Below are 22183 nucleotides of genomic sequence, written 5' to 3'. Positions count from 1 at the left end.
CACACACACACACACACACACACACACACACACACACACACACACACGATTAAGAGCCCTTGGTCTTCAGGATGTGCCACAAATTCCTCAAACTAAATGTGTCCAAAATTGATCTTACCATCTATCTTGCCATCCCTGATTCTGCCTCCTCAAACCTGCTGCCTTGACTCAATCTCTGTTAGTGGCACCATGATTCACTCAAGTTCCTCATGTTTAAAACCTTGAAACTTCTGTATCCAATCAATTGTCAAGTCTTACTGATTCTGAATTGCAATGTCTTTTACCTGACCCTGCTTAAACTATTAGAGTAGTCTTGGTGAGTCTTCTCATTTTTCTCTGTCCGTTCTTCACTTCTCCATCATGCTGCTCTCAGAGGAATACTTCTTATGCATAGATCTTGTTACACTCTTCCTCTCCTCAGAAGTCTTTAATGGATTCCCTATTGCTTACTGAATAAGGGCCAAACTCCTTAGCCAGAGATTCCAGGCTTTATATGATCTGAAGCCACTGTGTCTTTCCAGCCTCATCTCTTATGAGTGGGTAAGGTAGGACTGAGAGGCCTGTAAAACCCCTCCTAATTCCACATCTAAGTTTTTGTCATTGTACGACTCCCTTCCACATACCTTTTGCTGTAGTCAAACTAGACTATTGGACGTCTATCACATTTCCTTTGTGCATTTACTCATTTTTTGTTCCCTACGCCTAGAAGTAATGCCTTTGCCTTCCCCTTCATCCATTTTTTGAAATCCTACAGACACGTAATTAAAAACACACCTCAAATACTACCCATTCCATGAATAACAAGAGCAGTAATAATAGCTGATATTTATATAAGGCTCCAAAGTTTCCGAAGTATTTTTCTTACACTATCTCATTTGAGTGCTACAAATATTTATTAAGTACCTACTATGGGCCAGGAACTGCCCTCAACTCTGGGGACATAAAGGCAAAAACAGCCCTGTCCCTCAAGAAGTTCACATTCTTCTTTTTTTTTAATTAATTTATTTTAAATTATCAACAATCACTTCCATAAGTTTTGAGTTATAAATTTTTCTCCTCCTCCCTTCCCACCTCCCTCCCCAAGATGGTGCGCAATCTGATATAGGCTATACATATACATTCCTATTGAACATATTTTCACATTAGTGATGTTGTAAGTAAGAATTAGAACCAATAGGAGGAACTACCAGAAAGAGGAAACAAAACACAACAGAAGAAAAAAAATAGCAAATAGTATGCTCTGATCTGCATTCAAACTCCATAGTTCTTTCTTCTTTGTGGATAGCATTTTCCATCATGAGGCCTTTGGAGATGTCTTAGATCCGGTATTGAAGAAGCTCACGTTATAAGGAGGAGGACAGCATATAAAGGAACTAGGTGTTTTACATCTCTGTTCTACTGTACATATGGAATTTTAATTTTAATTGATATTTGTTAAGTTCTGAGTAAAATAATGCAAGAAAAAGTAAATGGAAAGTGATTAGCACATTTTTGAGAGACACTGCAGATGTGGCTGTTTACATTTTATAAATGAGGAAACAGATTCAGATTAAGAGACTTAATCTCAATTAATTGATCAAGTGAAACTTAACATAGATAGCAACTAAAGCCAGAAAGGATATTTGAATTGATGTTCTCCTGATTCTAAGTTTTATCTAAGTATACCCCACCTTAAGCTTACTCTGTTGCCCATCCTGTCCCCCTCTCAATTGGTAAGGATCTTTCTTGCCTCAACTTTGGTACTTCATTTCTGCATTAGTTATATATTATTTTATATGTGTCCTGTTTCTCTAATAGCCCGTTCTCCATGAGGGGAGGAACTATGTCTATCCCAAATTTAGTATCTTTCCTCACTGACTAGTACAGTAGTACTCTGTATGAAAGATACTTGAAATTTTGTTCATTGATTTGAATTGCAGAATTTGAATGTGTCCTTTCTTGTGTGCCTATGTTCCAGTGAGCATAGATGCTATGGAATTAAATGTATCGTTGCCCTGATACTCATAGTCACTAGATGCAACTGGTACTCCTTTGCCTAGGGTCACACAGCTAATAAGTGTCAGGTCTTCATGACTTAAGGCACAACATTTTTATCCACTTTGTTGCTTAGATGGGGACATAAGGCATAGAGAGATAAAGTGACTTTCAAGGTGATTCTGTTGGCTTTTTTTGTTCTTCCGTCAGTCCTTTCTTCAATTCATAATATTGTATTGCTGTTATTGGGTGACCAAGGCATATATATTCCATATTATATTCCACTACTGCTTCAACATTTATGTCATCTTACATATATCATGCTTTGGGGTCTCTGTTCATTTCTCATCCACTTTTCTTTTTTTCTTTTTTTAATTAGGGTCCGTCTTGACACAGATCAACTTATGTACCCTCCTGTAGCTGAAAAGGTTTTTCTTGCAACTCTGGAGGGACATCTTCAAGCAACACCAAGATACCATCATCTTTGAAAAGCAAGTAGCTGAGGTGTTCATAATTCTGCTTTTTCAGTCAAGGTATTGGAACCTCCTTGGTAATAATGAATAATTTTGAGATTCTGTCGCCTTGTGGGGTGTGTGAGTGTTTGTGTGTTTGTGTATGTATGTTCAGTAAAGTTATGCAAATGACCTGATTTCAGTTCTCACTTATGTGTTTATCTCTTTGTCATAAACATATGCTATGCTGAATTTTCTCTACTGTTATGCAAGGTATTTAGTATTGCAGTTGTTTCCAATGAGTCATAAGCCTTTTGTAATTCACGAATGTACAGCATGTGAGGATTTGATATTCTTTACATGTTTCTTAAGCTTGCCAGGCATGCCATGACTCCAAAGAAGAAATATCATAAAACACCCTTGCCTCAGCCCTTTGCAGAGGCACATATTTTCTGACTTTTTTTGATGTATTAATCAATTTTGATGATTTTTGTTTTCTCTTCTTTTTATAACAAGAAGATGGCTCTCTGGGAGCAGAGGGGAGGGGATACTGAGGGAAATTTTGGTGATGTAAAAAAAAAACCTAGAAAGATATCAATAAAATATTTAGTTTAAAAAATTGCCAAATGTGCACATATTTGTTTGGTGTTTGAAAATCTGGCACAAAATCCACCTGCTTCATAACTGGTGGGAGTTCTCTGATATGAGAATACAATTTGCTAATATAGTTTATAGATTTGCAAAAGAAGAGAGTAATGGGTAATGGTTGAGCAGTATTTTAGGATCTTTTTTTCAAAGGCATGATCATTCTTGGGGTTTTTCTTTATATGCAGTGTTTCTAATTTTTATTTTCAGTTCCCATTCTCTCCCTCTCCCTCTCTCACACCCATTGAGAAGGCAAGAAACACAATAATCATTATACATATGTAGTCACATCTAATGTTTCTTAACCTGCCTTAAAATGTCCAGGATGTATTTTCAGTCTTTTCCCAGCTTTTTTCCACTTTGCTTGTGTTTGGTGGCCATTGCCTCTTAATGCCAAACAGTATGAGGGAATCCTCCTTTTTGAGCTCCTGGGATATTGGTCTCATTTGTAAATCTTTTGCAGGAAATATGGAAAACATTGTAATGTTTTCTACAGATGCAGTGCATTTGTTGATGGTCTGTATTGTGTTTGCCATTCTTTTTTAGGATGGTCATTCTTCTTAGCCTTAGTTGAAAATTTCTTTCTCTCTCTTTGAGGCTATTTCTTCTTGGTCCCCCCCTTTGAAATGAAGTCTTAACATTTCTTTCTAGATTGGAGTAAGCCTCTTCTTATTTTCTGGCACCTTTCTTCCTGGCCCTTCTTTTGCTTTTTTATGTATTTATTCAGTTGATGTGTCAGCTGAGGTTACTCTTAATGAAGCCATCATAGTGTTCATTGACTCCTTTCCCCTTACTGAACTGAAGATGTTATTCTAGTGAATGAGCCTTTGCTTCCTCATGGAGCAGTTTTCTTGACAGGGTCCTTGGTGCTTTTCTAACTTGATTTTTTAAAAATGATGTCTAAGATGCCTGTTGCTCTGAGGAATCAACGATCCAATAGGTTGCCAATGATTCTTTTTCCAATTACAGATAACTCAGAGAAGTGCTTGTCTCGTGGTGCTGAGGACAAAAGAGATGTATTTGATGGAATGACTTCTCATTGGGACTTCCTAATATATATTGCTTGTAGATACTTTTTTTAAATTTAGGATTTTATTTTTTAAATATTTTTAGGTCATTTACTAGAATGATAGCTTTTATTGATGTACCTTTAAAAATACATTCATAAAGAAATAATAGCATGTGGAGGCCCTCCTTGGACAAAAGCCTGCACCTGGGTACTCAAAGAATGAGAATTTGTTCTGGGACTTTAATGAGCAAGCATTCTTAAGCACCTGTGATATGCCTGCTACCGTGCTAAGTATTGGAGATTCAAAGACATAAAAAGGGAAAGAATCCCTGCTCATGTACTTGCAAAAATGGATATTTCTTGCTTCTACATTATTATTCACAGCTTTCCTGTGGAAGTCAACTGTTTAAATTACAAATATAATTCAAAGACCTGTTAAAATAGTACTGAAAAAATGGAGTGACCAAACTTGGTAGTGGTAGACTATGGGTACAGAACAAATTGTATATCATCAAACTTTTCCAGAACTGGAACAACCTGTAAGTCTCCAGATCACCTCTCCACTTCTATCCCAGCAGCCTACCTGGATATCACAAGATATAAAAGATATACACAAGAAACTGTAATACTGGGAAAATTGATTAGTGTCATGAAAGAGTTTGTAGGGGTTATTTCACCCAGGAGTTTTAGGGAAAACTTAATGGAAGAGATAACATTGTATTTTATTATCATCTTTTACTTTCAAAAATGGATTTATTGATGCTTTTTTTTAAAAAAATTATTACCTCCTGAGTAACCACCCTTTCTTGCTCTCTTCTCCTATGGAACTTTCTTATAACAAAGAAGTATAGTTAAGTACGGTTAAGCAAAACAAAATGACATATTTACCATATCTGGTATATAGGTAGATAGAGGAGGCATTTATTAAGCCCCTGCTATGTGCCTAACCCAATGCTGGGAATACATACTGAGAATACAAATACAAGTAAGAAGAAAGATAGCCTCTGTCTTCAAAAAGCTTATATTCTAGTAGGGGAACATAGCACATAAAAGGGAAGTGAAAATGGTGGGTGAGAGGGAGAAAGTTGGAGTAGTCCAGCTAGACATGGACTAGTTTGTGTTTGAAGAGAGCATGGCTGACATGGGTACTTCCTCAAATGGAGTTTTGGGGAAGAATTCACCAATGAGGAATAGAGGCCTTGCCAGCTTTGGAAGCAGGCTGCTGGGATAGAAGTGGAGAGGTAATCTGTGGACTTATAGGTTGCTCCAGGTTTGGAGAGGTTTAGTGATACAGATTGTGTTCTGTACCCAGAGTCCACTACTGCTAAGAATAGTCACCCCATCAATCAGCACTGTGATGGAGGAAATGATATTTTAACAGGTCTTTGAATTATATTTATAATTTAGACGGGTAGAATTGGGTTCCGTAGGGAAAAAAATCTGAGTAAAAATGTAGAAGTGGTAAAACAGTGGGTGTGTGTGTGTGTGTATATGTGTGTATGTGGAATAGGTAGTAGTTCATTTTATCTGGAACTTAGTGTATGGAAGGGATTAGTGGTATATATATGGACAGTATGGACAGGAGAGTATTTTAGAAGTAGAATACATAGCATTTGGTGAATGATCATAGAGAGGGAGAAATATAACAAGATAATTTTGGGATTCTAAGCCTGGGTAATTGTCATTAACACATAAGAAATTGAGCAGGTTTTTTTAGGGGCAAGATGTTTAGTTTGATATCTTCAAATTTTCATGTTTTCAAGTAGCACAGTATATATTTTCAAGTTTTTTTTCCTGCTTACCTCTCCTCTTTTCTAATTCAAATGAATAAATGCAAATCAGTTTTTTGTTGTGTTTATTTTTTTCTGAGCTGTCAGTTTTGATACTTAATCATTTTGAGTAGTTTAAAAATGGTTAGGATAGTTTAATTGAAATATTTGGCTTATTTTTATGTTTGACAGGAGTGTATTTATTAGCCTGGACTTTTTTCATCAAAGAAAAAAAAAAGATTTGAAATTAAACAAAATAATTGGGGCTAGAGTTAAAGAGAAATTTAAAACTATGAAACTATTAGAGGAGAAGTGATGGAGATAACCAGTATTTTATTGCCACCCACAAAGCCTCCTTAAAAAACCCCAAAACACCCTATTTTACAAAAAGCCCTTGACAGTTTTATTCCCTGGAATGAGTTTTAACCCGCATCATATCATGGTGGACATTGTGATGACCTTCTAGCCTGTTTTTTCTAAAACTGTAGCTGACATCTGGTTTCCTTCAGAGAATTGAGTTTGCTTGGAATTTTAAAGAATTTCCTAACTCCTCACTGCCCCCCCCAAAAAAGAAAAAAAAACCATCGGCCTTATTTCCCAAGCCCTTAATGAAGATGACTTTAAAAGAATGTTTTAAATAATTCCCATTTAAGAGCCCTTTGTAAAGTAGATCCTTTAAACTAGCTCATTTCTAGCCAAAAAATAAAACGTTTGCCAAGACTTTACAGATTTCTTTCTCATCCATTTTCTTTCATTGGAAAAAATCTTTCTGTTTTTGGTCATAGTTTCCTTCCAAGGATATGTTTCATTTTTCATTCGAAATGGAAGCAGTATTTCTGTAATCTTCCACCTCTCCTCAGTTGAAATAGCCTCTTATGATTTGATCAGCACCCCAAGGTTGTGGGTCTGATCTAGGCCAGTTTTGTTGCTATAAAACTTAACTAATAGCTTCACTCTCTTTTTACTGTTTATCTCTATTGTAAAGGAAACCCTTGATAAATTAGGGAGCTGGAAGTCAGGATTAAGGGAGAGTAGCAGATCTATAGGCTTTAAGGCTCTGCACTGTCTAAATTGTGAATGTCTAAAAGTTAAGAAGTACATATTCTATTTATTTTATATCTCCCTTTATAGAGTGAAAATGTTCGTGGTGGAAGTGACTACTGAGCCTATCCAGTTCCAGTTCTATAATTTTACATCAGATATTGTGCTGTGTATGCACAGTGGGTGCTCGATGAATTTCGTTAGTTAATTCTGGCAACTTGGCTTTTCCCCAGTGGAAAGACCTGGTTAGGCCTGGGGCTCTGGGAACCTCAGTTTTATAAACCTTTTAGGAAAGATTGCATATGATGTTTTCATAATTGCAGCATGTTTTTATCACTCAAATCTCGTTCAGTATTAATTTACACCTTTGCTTGCATTTGGCATTTATCTTTCCCTCTACCTCCTCACCTATGTATTATGTACAGTACATTGCATGTTGCTGTTATCATTTCAGCTGTGTCCAGTTCTTCATGATCCTATTTGGTGCTTTCTTGGCAAAGAAAACCACAAGAGTGGTTTGCCATTTCTTCCTCCAGCTCATTTTATAGATGAGAAAACAGGGGCAAACAGGGTTAAGTGACTTGCCCAGGGTCACACAGCTAGTAAGTATCTGAAGCCAAATTTGAACTCAGGAAGATCAGTCTTTCTGACTCCAGGCCCAGCTCTGTATTCATTGTGCCACTAACTGTTTATTGACTGACAAACATTAAGTGCCTACCATGTGTAATGTACTGTACTAATAAAGTGTACTTAATAAACGTCAGTCAGTAACCAGTTACTAAGTGCCCACTGAGTGTCAGACACTGGGGATACAAAAAGAGGCAAAAGGACCCCTCAAGGAGCACATAATTTAATGGGTCAAATAAATGGTGTTCTAAAGAATTTTCATCCTTTACCCTGTTTTGATCATTTTTCTTACCTGAATGAGTCTTCCTGACTCCAGGCCTGGCACTCTATCCACTCTGCTACCTAGCTGCCCTGACCAATTTCTACTTCATTTATTTAGTAATTACCTGGGTGTATAATTCATTCTTTGGTAGGTGAATGAAGCATGATGCTTTCATGTCCTGTTTGAATATATGGCATCCTCTAGGATAAAAGATTTAGATTCTTCACCGACTTGGGCTGGGGAACATGAGCAATAAGAAAAACACTGGATTTGGAGGCAGACAATCTGAGTTTGAGGCCCAGCTCTACCATTTACCTCTGTCATTTTGGGCAAATCAGAGAACCTCTCTGAGCCTCAGTTTCCTCATCTGGAAAATAAGGGGAATGGACTCGATGATCTGTTGAAATCTTTTCCAGGTCTAAATCATTTGCACACTGAAGTTGACCACTCGGGTGGAAATTCCAGGGTTTTTTCCTATAGCTCAGAGGGCAGGGTTGAGAAGTCAGGCGAGTGGGAGAAAGAAGGTGCCTCTGTGCTGATTTTGTATCTTAATGCTTATTTGGAAAGCATTATCTATAGCATCTTTCTGGAAAGACAGAGGATGTTTGTAGTTTTATTCTCCCTTAAATAGCTTCTAGCATGCTTCCTCCAGTTGTCCTCCACCTTGCTCTGTATCTTATAGACTGGGGTGGGGAACCTGCAGGCTGGAGGCCACATGTGGTCCTCTAGGTCCACAAGTGTACTCCTTTGACTGAATATAGTCAAATACAGACTGAATACAGTAAAAGGGCTGTGCATGAGGAGAGGGCCACATGTGGCTTCAAGGCCACAGGTTCCCCACCCTTGCTATAGACCATTGATTCTCAGTGTGTGGTCTGGTGACCCCTGGGATTCCACAAGACCCCTTCAGAAGGCCTACGAGGTCAAAACTCTTTTCATAATAACACCAGACATTTTAATGTCAAATATGATGAATTTCAGTAGAGACAGTACACATAAAGAGAAGGAAACAGGGTCCTGAGACCCAAAAAGCATGAGCTCCACTCCCTAATTTTTTTTGCCTAGTCTATTGGAGTAACCTAATTTGTCTAAATATGCCTGTACTATTGGAATAACCTCATCATTTGTCTCCCGTCTCCTCTTCATCCTCTCCACACCACTTCCTACTTGCTGTTCCTAAAATACAAAATTAACCTCGACACAGCCTTGTCTCAGGAAGTTTCAGTGGTGCCCTTTTAGTGTTATTATCAGACATAAAGTCCTCTCTTTGGCATTTCTGGCTCTTTGCAGTGTGGCTTATTAACATATATTACTGTCCTTCCTGTCCTCTATTTTTTAGCCATTTTAGCTATTGTTTCCCATATATGCATTTTATCTCTTTCTCTAAGTGCCTACTATGTGCCAGGTACTATGGATACAAATAGAGGCAAAAGTCAGTCCCTGCCCTCAAGGTGCTAATAGTCTAATGGGAGAGCAACAAAGAAACACGTTACAAGCAAGCTGTATACAGGAAAAACGTTTGGGAAATAATTAGGAGAGGGAAGGTGCTTGAATAAAGAAGAGATTGGGAAGTACTTCTTGTAGAGGATTGTATTTTAGTTGAGACTAGAAGGAAGCCAGGAAAGTCAGGAGGCAGATAGGAGGAGAGAGAGTACTGTAGATGTACCTGAAATATGTACACATCCTCACCTCTCCTTGTCACATCCCAGCTCATCCTATATAAGTACTGCATCCTATATAAGACCTATCCTTATCTCCCTAAACTAGTCCCTTTCCCAGAAATTATTTTATTCATCATATATTTTAATATATTACTTTATTATTCTTTATTCTGCATATATTTCAAATTTATTGATCTGTCTTCATGTTGTTGTGTTTTTTCCCAGTAGAATGTAAGGTTCTAGAGCCACTTACTAAATATTTTTTGAATCAGTGAATGAAGATAAACTATTAATCCATTTTTCTTATATATTTCCTTTAAAGCCATATTCTTCAATTGCCATCTTCCAGGGAAGTGGTTTACTTACAGTTCATATTCCTGATTTCAAAATCCAAACCAAAACAAAAAAAAATTCCTTGAATATTGATAAGAGAACACAACTTTATGGCCATGTATAAGAATGAGTTTGTGGCACAGCAGAACTGTTCTCCTTCCTGTTTAAATTTCGGTTTAAGGTCTTGTTGTGTAGGTAAATCTACTGCCACATGCATTCTTCTTCCCAGTCTTTGTAAGATTATTCTGTTGTCTTCAGCCTTGGTCCAGAAAACCAAAACAATACTTTACGCTTAACTCTGCCACCATCATCCTGTTCAAGTAGAGAAATATCATGTAGGCCCCCCTAGTCCTACAGACTTCAGAGTCCTTAGAGATAATTTGGGGGAGGTATGGGGGGGATAGGTTTGCTGCTTGTGATAACATTATCTGTTCTTGCTCTCCTGAATGAGTAGAGTCAGTGTATAAAGTTCAGTCTGGTCAATCTTTGAGGCATGTCTCTGTTACATGATTCAGGAAGACCTGTTTCCCCATTATCAGTGGTCAAGTGTCTGTCCTTGTGGAAAAGGGAGACTTCAGCCCCTGGAATTCTTCTTTCAGCTGGGGCCAATAAAGTCTTTTCTTGCTATCAGTGGCTGTAATTCCTTATTGGTCTTGTTATTAGTTTTTATTATTATTTATTTTTCATTCACCAGTTCATTTAGTGACAACTAAAATTTTGTTTATTATAATTTATTATTTGTCTATTATTATGATTATTATTATTATCATCATTAGTCTTTAGTTTGCAGCAGCCATCACTATATCAGAATCATAAGGGAAGTAGCTATTAGCATACACAGCATTTCCCCAGACTGTGTTCTGGGAGAATTCAGCACTAGATGAATAAGGGTTTCATGAGGAAAATGTTGGTGCCATTGATAGTTTTTCCTCTAGAATATTAAACATGAATTATGGAAATAGTAGAAATGTTTATTTCATATGGCAGCTTTCCAGAAAAAAAATTCACAAAATTAATTCAGTGTTTTTTTTCTTTAAAAGATTTTTTCTTCCTGTTTTGTCTCTGGGGTTTCCATACCTTCATGTCATCTGGATAAGTGCTTTCATGTTAGATCACTGTATTTCAAGCCTAAAATGGCCTAATGCAAGTTAGTTTGGGAAACTGGTGAAGAAAGTACCTAAAAGAAAATAAAGTGGGGTTTTTTTTCATGGTAGGTTTATTTGAGAATTGTAGAATTTGTGCAAAGGTAAGGGAAGTGGATGATGTCTATAAAGTAGAGGGTAGGGGGAGGAGAACAAGCGTATATTAAGCGCCTACTATGTCTCATTTGATCTTCACAATAACTCTGGGAGCTACATACTCTTAATATCTCCATTTTACAGTTAGGTACACAGAGGCAGACAGGAGTTAAGTGACTTCCCCATAGTCAACACAGCTAGTTGAGTGCCAGAAACTGCATTTGATTTCATGTCATCCTGACTCCAGATCTGTTTCTGTATGTATCCGCTGTACCACTTAGCTGCTACTAAGTATAGGTCAGTGAGCTTGACTTTTCTTGGGAAAATTCTAGAATGGATCATTAAAGAGTTGTTTAATAAACATCTCTAAAAGGAACCCATGATCACAGAGGGCTTTCTATGAAGAATAGGTCATGCCAGACTTTATTTCCTTTTTGTGACAGATTTACTCTGCTAGTCGATCAGGGCTAAGCTATATATCTCACCTAGATTTTAGCAAAGCATTTATAAAGTATTTCATATTGTACCTATAGAAAAGAAGGAGCAATGTGGACTGGACCGTGATACAGTTGGATGGATTTGGTTCTGGTTGAATGACTAGACTCAGGAGTAGTAATTAATGGTTCAGTTCAACCTGGCATTATTTCTCCCGAAGTTCCAGTGCTTAAAGTTATTTCTATTTGGCCCTCTATGATTTAACATTTTTATCAGTGGCTTAGATGAAGGCACAGGTGGTATGCTTTTCAGATTTTCAGATCACACAAACCTGGGAGGAGGGGGGAAATAGCTTTAGTGAGTGGTCAGTACCCCCATGCACTGAAGCATTTCCAGCAGATGGAACATAGATATAACTGTTTTTCCCCCCCTGTGGTGTCTTGCTCTGTTGTGGAACCTACTTGGATGACTGCATCAGTCTTGAGTGTAAGAAGAGAAATATAAAGTTTTATATTTGGTTTCAAAAAATCAATTTCATAGATCAAGATGGGGAGATAGCCTGGTTGGATAGCAGTTTATTTGAAAAAGATCTGGGGTTTTTGTGGATTATAAGCTCCACAGGAGTCAGCATCGTCATATAGAATCCATAAAAGCTCCTGAGATGTCTTGAGCTGCATTGAGACGTAGCAAGAAGGCAGTAGTCCCCTCTATACTCTGCCCCTTCCCGACTTCATCTGAAGTACAATGTTAAATTCTTCTACCACAGTTTAGAGAGGACATTGATAAGCTAGAAAATTCAGAGGAGTAAGACGATGTTCAAAGGTGAAGGAACTGGGGATGTTTAGGCTGGGGAGTTTGGGGACCAGAATGTTAGAGCTGTTTTCAAGGTTTAGAAGGGCTTTTCTGTGAAGGTGGGATTAGGCTTGCTATGTTATTCCTCAGAAGGCAAAGTCAAGAGCAATGGGTTAGAAGTTAGATAAAGGGGATTTTAGGTTTGTTGTCAAAGGGTCAGCAAAGGACTGGGAGGGAGCACGTTTTTAGTTTTTGTCTTAGTTACTTCTGACTCTTCATGACTCCATTTGGGTGGTGTTTTTTTTTGCGGGGGGAGGCAAAGATAACTGGAGTGGTTTGCCATTTCCTTCTCCAACTCATTTTGCAGATAAGGAAACCGAGACAAACAGAGTGAAATGACTTGCCCCAGGTCACACAGCTAGTAAGTGTCTGAGGTCTGATTTGAACTCTGGAAGACGATCTAGACCTCCACATTCTATCCAGTGCGCCACCTAGCTGCCCCTCTTGTTTTTAGTACTTTAATGATTTTTTTTAAGTCCTTTCAGATCAATATAAGATTTGAACACAGGTCTTTTGATGGCAACTGTAATGATCTTTCCCCACTACATCGTGTTGGTACCTGGAAGGAAGGAGAGAGAGAGGGGCAGAGATTAATTTGTGAAGAGTATTTTCAGGTGGCATTTGTAAATATGGAATAGATTGAGTGAAAGGTAGATTGGAAACTTCTGTATTTGTCATACCAATGACAATTTATTCTCATGGTGATATAAGGACAGTAGTAAAATGTGTGTATGTGTGGGTGGGTGGGTGGGTGGATGGGGGTAATACACCCATATATTTCGCTTATAAACTTGGAATGCATTCTCTGACAACTACGCATAGGCTCAGTGGTAAAAGTGGCCATACTGAGAGTCACATTTCCCTACCGCGACATAAAAGGGATACCGTTTTTGCAGAGAACTCTTGTAGCCAGGCAACTCACGTAACTAAGACTACAGGGCTACCATGTCTTTTTTCTTCTTATGGTATCCTTCCCCTAGTTTTGGCATCTCTGGCAGGTCACTGAGTTGGGCTCCTCAGGACTGTTCATCTCCACAGCTCAGCTCCCAGTAGTCAGGGCTGGCTCTCTTCATAATTCACTGTGGTTATTGTCATCAGACCTGCCTCTTGCCTTACTCTGGACTTGTGTTCTAGAGAGTATGCCCTGCTTTTCAAAGGGCCACCATGAATGTGGATAAACCATGGTTAGCCAATAGCTAACTACCCTCTAATTCCTTTTTCTTCTTCTTTTTCTTCTTCTTCTTTTTTTTTTTTTTTTTTAGTATCCAGGCTAAATTTATTTTTATTTTTTTACATTTTCTTTTTTAAAATTTCTTCTTTAAAAATAAGTTTATCATATTTAATTTAAAGTATTTTTTCACATTTTAATTTATTTTTATTTTTAATTTATGGAATAAAACAAGCATCTCTGTAACAGTATAATAAAGTAATAAAAAAGTAAAAAGTATTTAAAAAATCTCTCCCCATTTTTGTAATTTGAGATTAAAAAAATGAAGAAAATGAATTAATGATAGCTCTTGGTCTTAAAAATATCAAGGTAATATAGAGAGTTTGGTAAGTTGTTCAGTACTTTTAATGATTGTCAGCCACTGCCTGACACAAAAGATACATGGTTGCTGTATGATTGTGGTTCTTTGAACACCTCAGTCTCTGAAGAATCAATGTTGTGGGTAATGAAGGGATGCATGGGGGCAGGGATGCTTGAATGTCAGTAGGTTGTATCATATTTCCAGTTATTTCTTATGTGGTAGGAGTGGCACAAGAGTTGTGATCCAGGTAAAAGGATAACAAAGTCACATCTCAAGGGCTGTGCTGGTACCCACCAAATGTGAAAAGACTTAGACCAGCTGTTCTGAAAATTTTTAGTCTCAGGATTCCTTTACACTTTTAAAAATTATTGAGGATTCCAAAGAACTTTTGTTTATGTGAGTCATATTGATACTGTATTAGATATTAAAGCTGATAAATGTTTAAAATGTCTATTAATTTAAAAACATTAAAACCATTACAGATGAACATAAATAACTATTTTTTTAAAACCTAAAAAAAAAAATCCATGAGGAGAGTAGCAATGTTTTACACATTACAATATTTTTGCAAATCTTTTTAATATCTAGCTTCAAAGAAGACAGCTGGATGGTCATATTTGCTTCTGTATTCAATCTGTTGCAGTATACTATCTTGGTTGAAGTATTTGAAGAAGAAAAAGTAATTTAATAGGCAAATAATGTCTTAGTGTTATTATAAAAGTAGTTTTAACCTCACCGATCTCTTAGAAGGGCCTCAGGCACCCCCAGTTATCTGTGGACCACATTTTGAGAATCACTGACATAGATGAAAGCCCCAGCATGTTGCTGAGACTTTTTGTGGAAAATCAATAAGAGAATTTGTACTGGAATTGTGCAGGATGAGAAAATATGGAAAGGACGCAATCCATACTAATGGAGGGAGTCTCACAACAATGAGATCATGGCTCCATTGAAGTATGAAGTACAAGTTAGGGCACCACTACAATCTTGTCAATTTCTCAGACTCTAAACCTTCTTTCTTCTTTTCTCATACATGATTAGTTGTAAAATTCTTTAGATTTAATCTTCAGTTATTTCTAATATTCCTATGCCCTCATCTCTTTCTGCCTTCACTCTTTTATAGTAAATACAGCAAAAAATAAAAAAACCCAAAACAGGAGGCATTTTACCTAGACTTCTCCTTTTCATTTATCTCACTTTCCCTTTTATCATAGGTTTTGGTGTTATTTATATTCTCCCTATTAGATGATAAACTCCTTGAATTGGAGACCAGTGTAATATTTCTCTTCATTTCCTCAGAACCTAGTGCAGTGGGTTACATGTAGGAAGTGTATGGTTGATGTTTGTTTAATTATTAAATTCTTAATATTAATGTTTTATTCTGTATAGGACATGATTTCATTTTTGCCTGGGATTTGTACTTAAGCATATCGGCCTGGCTTGATCTGTCACTAATATAGTAAATACTTTTGTCTGTTTAGTGGCTGACAAAGTAAGAAATAAAGGTAGGTCTTCCGGAAAGATGGAAACATGATAGGACCTAGAAGAGTCACCATCTCCCCCAAATACTCCAGTAAGCTCTAAAAACTTGCCAGAAGGAATAACGATGAAAAAAGCCAAAGAAAAATGGTTAAAATATGATTCCTTTTCAAATGCAAGAATGTACAATAAGACTGCCAGAAACCATTAGAGGATCTGCATTCGTGCAAGCCAGGCTGCACATGCCTGAGTATATCCCAGGACACAAGGCCAGACCAATAACTGGGCAGCCCAGGGCCCGTGCAGCCCACACCTGAGCCACAGACAGAAAAAGGACCAGGGCAGTCCCTCAGAAGTCAAGCACTGTATATCTTGCAGAAGCCCTGTTACCTGTATAGTTTACAGCATCTAGTCGGGGTCTGTCAGAGTCACAGCAAAGGATGGAGCCAGTTCTGGGTTCAGTACTGTGCAAGGAAGAGACAGAAGGGACTAGAGACAAACCATAAAGTTAGCCATCAGGAGAATCTGAGCCCAAACCCAGGGATTCCTATGGAGGATGGGACCCAGTTTTAGCTAATAGCATCCAGGGGACCAAGTAGGGTCTGCCCACACCATCCAAAAGAATAGGAACAGAGCACGACTCAAGTACAAGGTCTGAATCTAGAACCTGAGATTGGAGAAAGGAGTAAACAGAAGAAAATGCCAAGTACAATAAACATGGTAGATTGAGAGGAGTCCAAGAAACAAACCCTAAAAAGAATAATGCTACAAGTCTTAAGTAGAACCTTAAAGAAAAGGATGACTTGGTAACAGGGACCATAAAAGTACCTGGATTAAATGAATTAACAAGGATACAAAATGCAATTTTAAATGAAATGAAAGCTGTAGAGAAAAGAATGTGGATGAATAATAGCTTAGAACAGACGGTGGTAAATGTTACCCAAGAAATTAATTCCCTGTTAATTAGAGAATGACGACTCCATGAGACAAGAAATACTTAAAAATTTGAAAAAAATAGAAGAACATGTAAAACATATTTATCAGAAGGGAATTAATGGAACTCTCTTCCTCCTCATCTCTGCCTCCTGGCTTCCCTGACTTCTTTAACTCTCTTCCTTCAAGTTAAAGTCCCACTTTCACCAAGAAATCTCTCCCAGTCTTCCTTAATGTTAGTGCCTTCTTCCTGAAAGGATCTCCTATTTACCCTGCATATATCCCATTTGTACATAGCTGTTTGCATGTTGGCTCCCCCACTAGTCTGTGAGCTCCTTGAGAACAGGGACTATCTTTTATTTTCTTAGAATCCCCAGGGATTAGTGCAGTGTCTGGCACATAGTAGGTGCTTCATAAATGCTAGTTGACTGATCAGAGGAAGGTCAACTATAGAACAAGTAATATAGGGATAGGAGGAAGAACTACGTATTAAAGGATTTAGAGAGTCTTAAAGACAAATGAGAATGAAGCAGAAATGGAACTAGAATGGAATTAGAAATAAAGTGGAAAGCAGAAAAAAAGATATAAAGAAGGTTTAAGAAATAGTGTAGGTAGGCATAAGTATCGTAGTATAAGTATATATTAGTATAGGTAGTATAGTATAGGTATATATTTAAATTCAATACATTCCTTATTCTTTTTTTAAATTAAGTTTTATGATGCCTTTTATTTTTATATAATAGCCATTTCTGGATATAATCCCTGTTGTTATACTGAAATCTCCCTTTTAACAAAGAAAGCCTAGTTTAACAAAAACGCCTGATAAAAGTACTACGTGACCAGGTCTGACAGTGTTCATTACATTTTGCCCTAGTGGTATTTCACACCTCTAGAGGAGGGGGAGATGTGTCATGATCAGTTCTCTGCAGTGGATTTTAGTTTTTCAGGTACTCAGAGTTAAGCTTTTTTGTGCGTGTGATCTTTTCATTTGTATTGTTGTCTTTTAGTTCTGGTTATTTCCCTTATATCAGACCATAGGAATTTTTATGATTCTCTTAACTCTTTAAATTAGGCATTGCATAATTACTGTAAAATATTATTCCATTCCATTCAGTGTATCCAGTCATTTCTCAATCAACAGGCACTCAATTTGTTTTCAGTTCTTTAAAGTTCTTTTCAGATGCAACAATTGTCCCTCTTACCTCTCCTCCCCTACCTATTGAGAAAGCAAGAGTAACAAAAGCCTTTATAAATATGTATTGTCAAGCAAAGTAAATTCCCAAATAAGCCAGGTCTGTCTCTCTATGTATGTATATGTGTGTATGTGTATACAGACAAATGTGTATGTATATATACACCCAAACACATATTGTTTGTCCTTCGTTTTCGAAAAGGACCAATGACGTCACTGGAATATTTTGACTTGTGTGTGAATTGGATTTAAGTGAGGCAGAGTTGCACAGAGTTGTCAGCCTCACTCTGTCTTCCTGCGCCATCAAAGTCCAGTGGAAAGACAAAAGTCAAGATGACTGAAGATGGCCTGGGATGCAGTGGATGACCTTGGTGTCTTCTCTGCATGACTAAGCAGGCCATCGTGGCTGTTGCGACAAATTGTTCTCATCTGCCCATTCTACAAGGGAAAGTCTTCACATGCTTGGGATAAATACCTCCCTAACTCACCAACTGGTTTGAGGCCGATCGGTTACCCTCCACCTGGTTTAGCCCGTCTTCCAAGATGGTTTGCTGGGGTGGGTCCATGCTACAGCTTCTTGGAACTCTAGGTAAGAGCGGGGTCAGTCGGGTAGACACCAAAGGTGAATGAGCAGCCCTGAAAACATACATACATAAGTGTGCATACATACACATATACACACGTGTGTGTATGTATACATACATACGTGTGTATGGGTGTGTGTATGTGTGTGTATATATGTATATGAATTGTGTGTGTATATTCATATACCCATACATATGTACGGTATGTATATACACACATCTGCACTACAGTCTCATCCCTCTCTTTCAGGAGGTGGGTGTCATGGTTCGTCATGAGTCCTGGAATATTGTTTGGTCATTGTATTATTTAAAATTTCTAAGTCTTTCAAATTTGTTTGCCTTTATAATATGTGGTTATTGTATAAATTGTCCTCCTGTTTTTGCTTTCTTCACTCTGTATCAGTTCATACAAGTCTTTTCTGGTTTCTCTGAAACCATCCCTGTCTTCATTTCCTACAGTATAACAATAGGATTCCATTACATTTATATACCAGAACTTGTTCAGCCATTTCCCAATTGATGGATACCCCATTAGTTTTCATTTAGGATTGCTTTCTGTCAAGGTTTATTTACTTAATTCTCACCATAGAAAATAATTTTACCTATTAGAACTATAACATGATTGATTTCTGGACTGCAGAGAACTGTTTTGAAATATACTTAATACTAAATATCACCTGCATTCTAGAATCTATCATTAGATCATAAAGTCTGACTTGATGTTTGTGAAAAATTCTGTCACCTCATTCAAATTTATGTCAAATCTTGACCTTATCAGCTTGTAATTGGGAGTGACTATTGGGATAAAAGTGAAAAATAGCATATTCATGTGCTAAACATGAAGAGGCAGAATTGACTTGTGATCTTCCATAACATCTTAATCTTTGCTACAACTATTTCTTAGTTGTAGAGGAGAGAAGACTAAAAGCCCATTTGGAAACTAAAAATAAGTAGCCCCTTTATAGTAAATACCCTTAAATAGACCAGAACATTTATGCAGAAGAGCAAACAATTGAGAAATGGCATAATCTTAGTTGGAGTTTGGTTGAGTAGGTTAAAATTATAGTCTTTCTTCCTGTGGCTCGTATAATGACTTAAATTTATTTTTAGTAGATATTGTACTGTTTACTTAAAGTAGCACGCTTGCGTTAGCTGGGCTTTACATGTACTCTGCTCTGATGAGTTTCCATTTTTATCTGTATATTTAATTATGTGAATGTCATCTAGCAAAAAAAAAAAAAAACCAAAAAACTTTTAAAAGTTACACAGAGTTCACATATTTTCATTTTGCTAAGCTCGGTGTCAAGGTACAGTGCAGGACCTGGATTCAGGAAGACCTGAGTTCAGATTCAACCTCAGATACTTCCTACCTGTGTAATCCTGATTATGTCACTTAACCTCTTTTTGCCTCTGTTTCCTCAACTGTAAAATGGGCATAATAATAGCAGCTACCTCTTAGGGTTGATGTGAGGATCAAATTAGGTAATAGTATTTACCACAGTGCCTGACACACAGTAGGCACTTAATAAAGGTTTATTCCTTCTCTCCTGTCACTCCCTCCTTACATTTTTCTGTTTAATAGGAAAAATTGTTCTTTTGGTACAGAGAAAAATGTTATTCTTTGGGGGGAAAAAAGCTCTAGAAGAACCTGCTATCATTGTTCTATAATTAATTTTGCTTCACATTTCTAAAAGAGGACTATACTTCAGCCCATGGGACCTCTGTGTTCAGTTTCTCCTATGTAAATCATAAAATGTGCAGCTATGTAATTACTGGAAAGCAAATATTGTTTTATTAAAAACCGTTAAAATATCTTCTAGTTGGTACACAAATGTGACAATATGGAAGTGATTTAAGATATAATTTTAAGTTGAAATTTTTTCTAGCATTAGACTTTAGACCTTATAAATATTAGATCTTATTTTTTAAAAAATTTAGCCTTTCATTCAGAGAAGAAATGATCAGAAATTTCACCTCACTGTCTATTCTGATGAGTGTCCCTTCAGTTGCTTTTCAGTTATACTTATTTTATCAGTAATGGCAAGAAAAAAGGTGATTGTATTGATTGAAAGGCAGGGCAATTAAAAGATAAAAGCCCCATTTCTCTTCCTGTGAGAGGGCCCTGGATATTTATGAGAAAATGTTATTTTCCTTTTCTACATATATACAGTACTAATAACCAGAATGCATAGGGAGCTATAGGTTTTACAAAAACTTCGCATCTATTATCTCACTTAATCTCCACAACAATCTTGAGAGATAGATGCCATTATTATTCCCATTTTACAGATGATGAATTTGAGGCTGAGAAAGTTTAACTGTCTTTCCTAGGGCTATTCAACCAGTAAATGTCTCAGATAGGATTTGAATTCAGGTCCTCCTGACTCCAAGTCTAGTACTCTATTTGCTATGCTCCCCTACATGTTTCAGACAGCAGAGATTTGATTCTAGGGTCAGTCTGTTAAGACAGATTTTTTAATTGCCCTTTCCACAGTGTTTCTCCCTTTGGCTTCATGGAAAATGGTCTGTTTAAATTAAATGAAGACCTGGCATGTTTGATTCTAGCTTTTTTTTTTTTTGAAAGGATCACCTGTAAAATAGAATGTTGATGAATTGGGATCTATTCCTCTTTACATAGAATTTTAAAACACGTGTATCACGTAAAATCTAGAGGACCAACTAAAGATGGTGCAGTTTTATCAGGTAAAGGTTAGACATACTGAGTTAGTCCGCTATCAATAGAAACCCTTACTCAAGAGTCTTGCTTTTCCCAAGGAATTTACCTAACAATACAATTGGGGTTCTTCTGACTTGTGTTCTTTTCATTCACATTATTGCTCTCCCTAGTTCTGGTTGCTTTATTCTGTCATTTATAAAAATCTTCTCGAGAGTTTCTGAATTCCTTTATATTCGTTGTTTCACATTGTTCAATTGTATTATAGTATGTTCACAAATCACAATTTTTTCTATCCATTTCTCAACTAGACAGCCACTTTGTTCTCATTCTTTTGCTATAGAAACATGCTGCTATGAATATTTTGATATATATGAGATACTTCTTTTGGTTTTTGACTTCCTTGAGATGTATGTGATACTAGTTTTCTTATGTCAAAGGGGATGATAGTTCAGTGACTTTCCTTGCGTAGTTCCAAATTGTTTTCTAGAAAGGTCGGGCCAAATCACAGCTCTCCCAACAATGTGTTTGGGTGCTTATCTTCCCATAACGTCTCCAGCATTTCTTTTTTTTCATTTTTGCCAATTTGATACAGCCTAATCAATTTTCCTTTCGCCTTTGGTTAATAAAACTGTCTCATTAGTCTGATATTATCCTATTTAGTTATTCTTTGTCACTAATAATTCTTCCTTTTTCCCTTTATTTAAAAAAGATGTATTATAAACACTAGTATTAAAATCAACAAAACAATTTACTGGTATCACCATTTACATTTAAATTAATTTCATTAAATGGAATAACATAAAAGGTTTTTATTCATTCCCTCTAAAACTGTTAGGATTCTTTGTTTCTACTCTTGTAGAATTGTGGTAAAGGTGAATTCTTTTGTTTTTGTTTTTCTTTTTGTTTATGCATTTATGATTTCTTCAAATACAGCTCTGAAAAACCAGGCTTTGATAAAATGCCCATTGTGATTCAAATGGGGGTACTTGACTATGCTTTTAAACCCAAATCTCTCTGGCTTTCACTGATTGGCCAGTAATAGGCGCCCCCCCCCTCCCCAAGTCCCACTTGCTCATTGTTTGGGTGTTGATGACTCAGAGTAGATCTACATAGCAATTCTTTCTGTTCTGCTGGAAACTTTGAGGGTCTTCTCCCTCCCAGATTCTTTATGAAGGCAAACTAGGCCAACTTTTGCCTCAATTTTTACTTAGCCTTTCATTACTGAATGGGCATTGCCTCAGACAAACTGTTATTTGGGAAAGACCTTAGCTTAAAAAGGCTAAGGTCTCCCATGGCATGGGGGGGCCATCTCTAGTCGTCTTGACCTATGTCTTAACACTGGACTCAGATGACTCTGGAGAAGAGGTGAGGCTGATGACTTTGCACTGCTTTGCCTCATTTAAATCCAGTTCACTTGCAGGTCAAGACATTACCCTGCTGATGTCATTGGTCCTGTTTGAGAACGAAGGAAGTGCAACAGCAACAACAAAG

General features: G+C 37.1%; 1 protein-coding gene across 2 annotated transcripts in view; it reads left to right on the top strand.

The window, feature by feature from the left end:
* Window positions 1-22183, top strand: part of LOC114046277 (cytoplasmic protein NCK2) — a 192998-nt gene that overhangs the window by 60175 nt on the left and 110640 nt on the right. For both annotated transcript variants that reach the window (XM_027866566.1, XM_027866567.1), the window contains exon 2: window positions 2354-2507. The gene's annotated coding sequence lies outside the window, so the exon portion shown is untranslated. The remainder of the gene's footprint in view (window positions 1-2353; window positions 2508-22183) is intronic.

This window comes from Vombatus ursinus, unplaced genomic scaffold (genome assembly GCF_900497805.2).
Source record: "Vombatus ursinus unplaced genomic scaffold, bare-nosed wombat genome assembly UNPS02014781.1, whole genome shotgun sequence".
Lineage (NCBI taxonomy): Eukaryota > Metazoa > Chordata > Mammalia > Diprotodontia > Vombatidae > Vombatus > Vombatus ursinus.
This window is presented reverse-complemented; position numbering and strand designations above follow the sequence as displayed.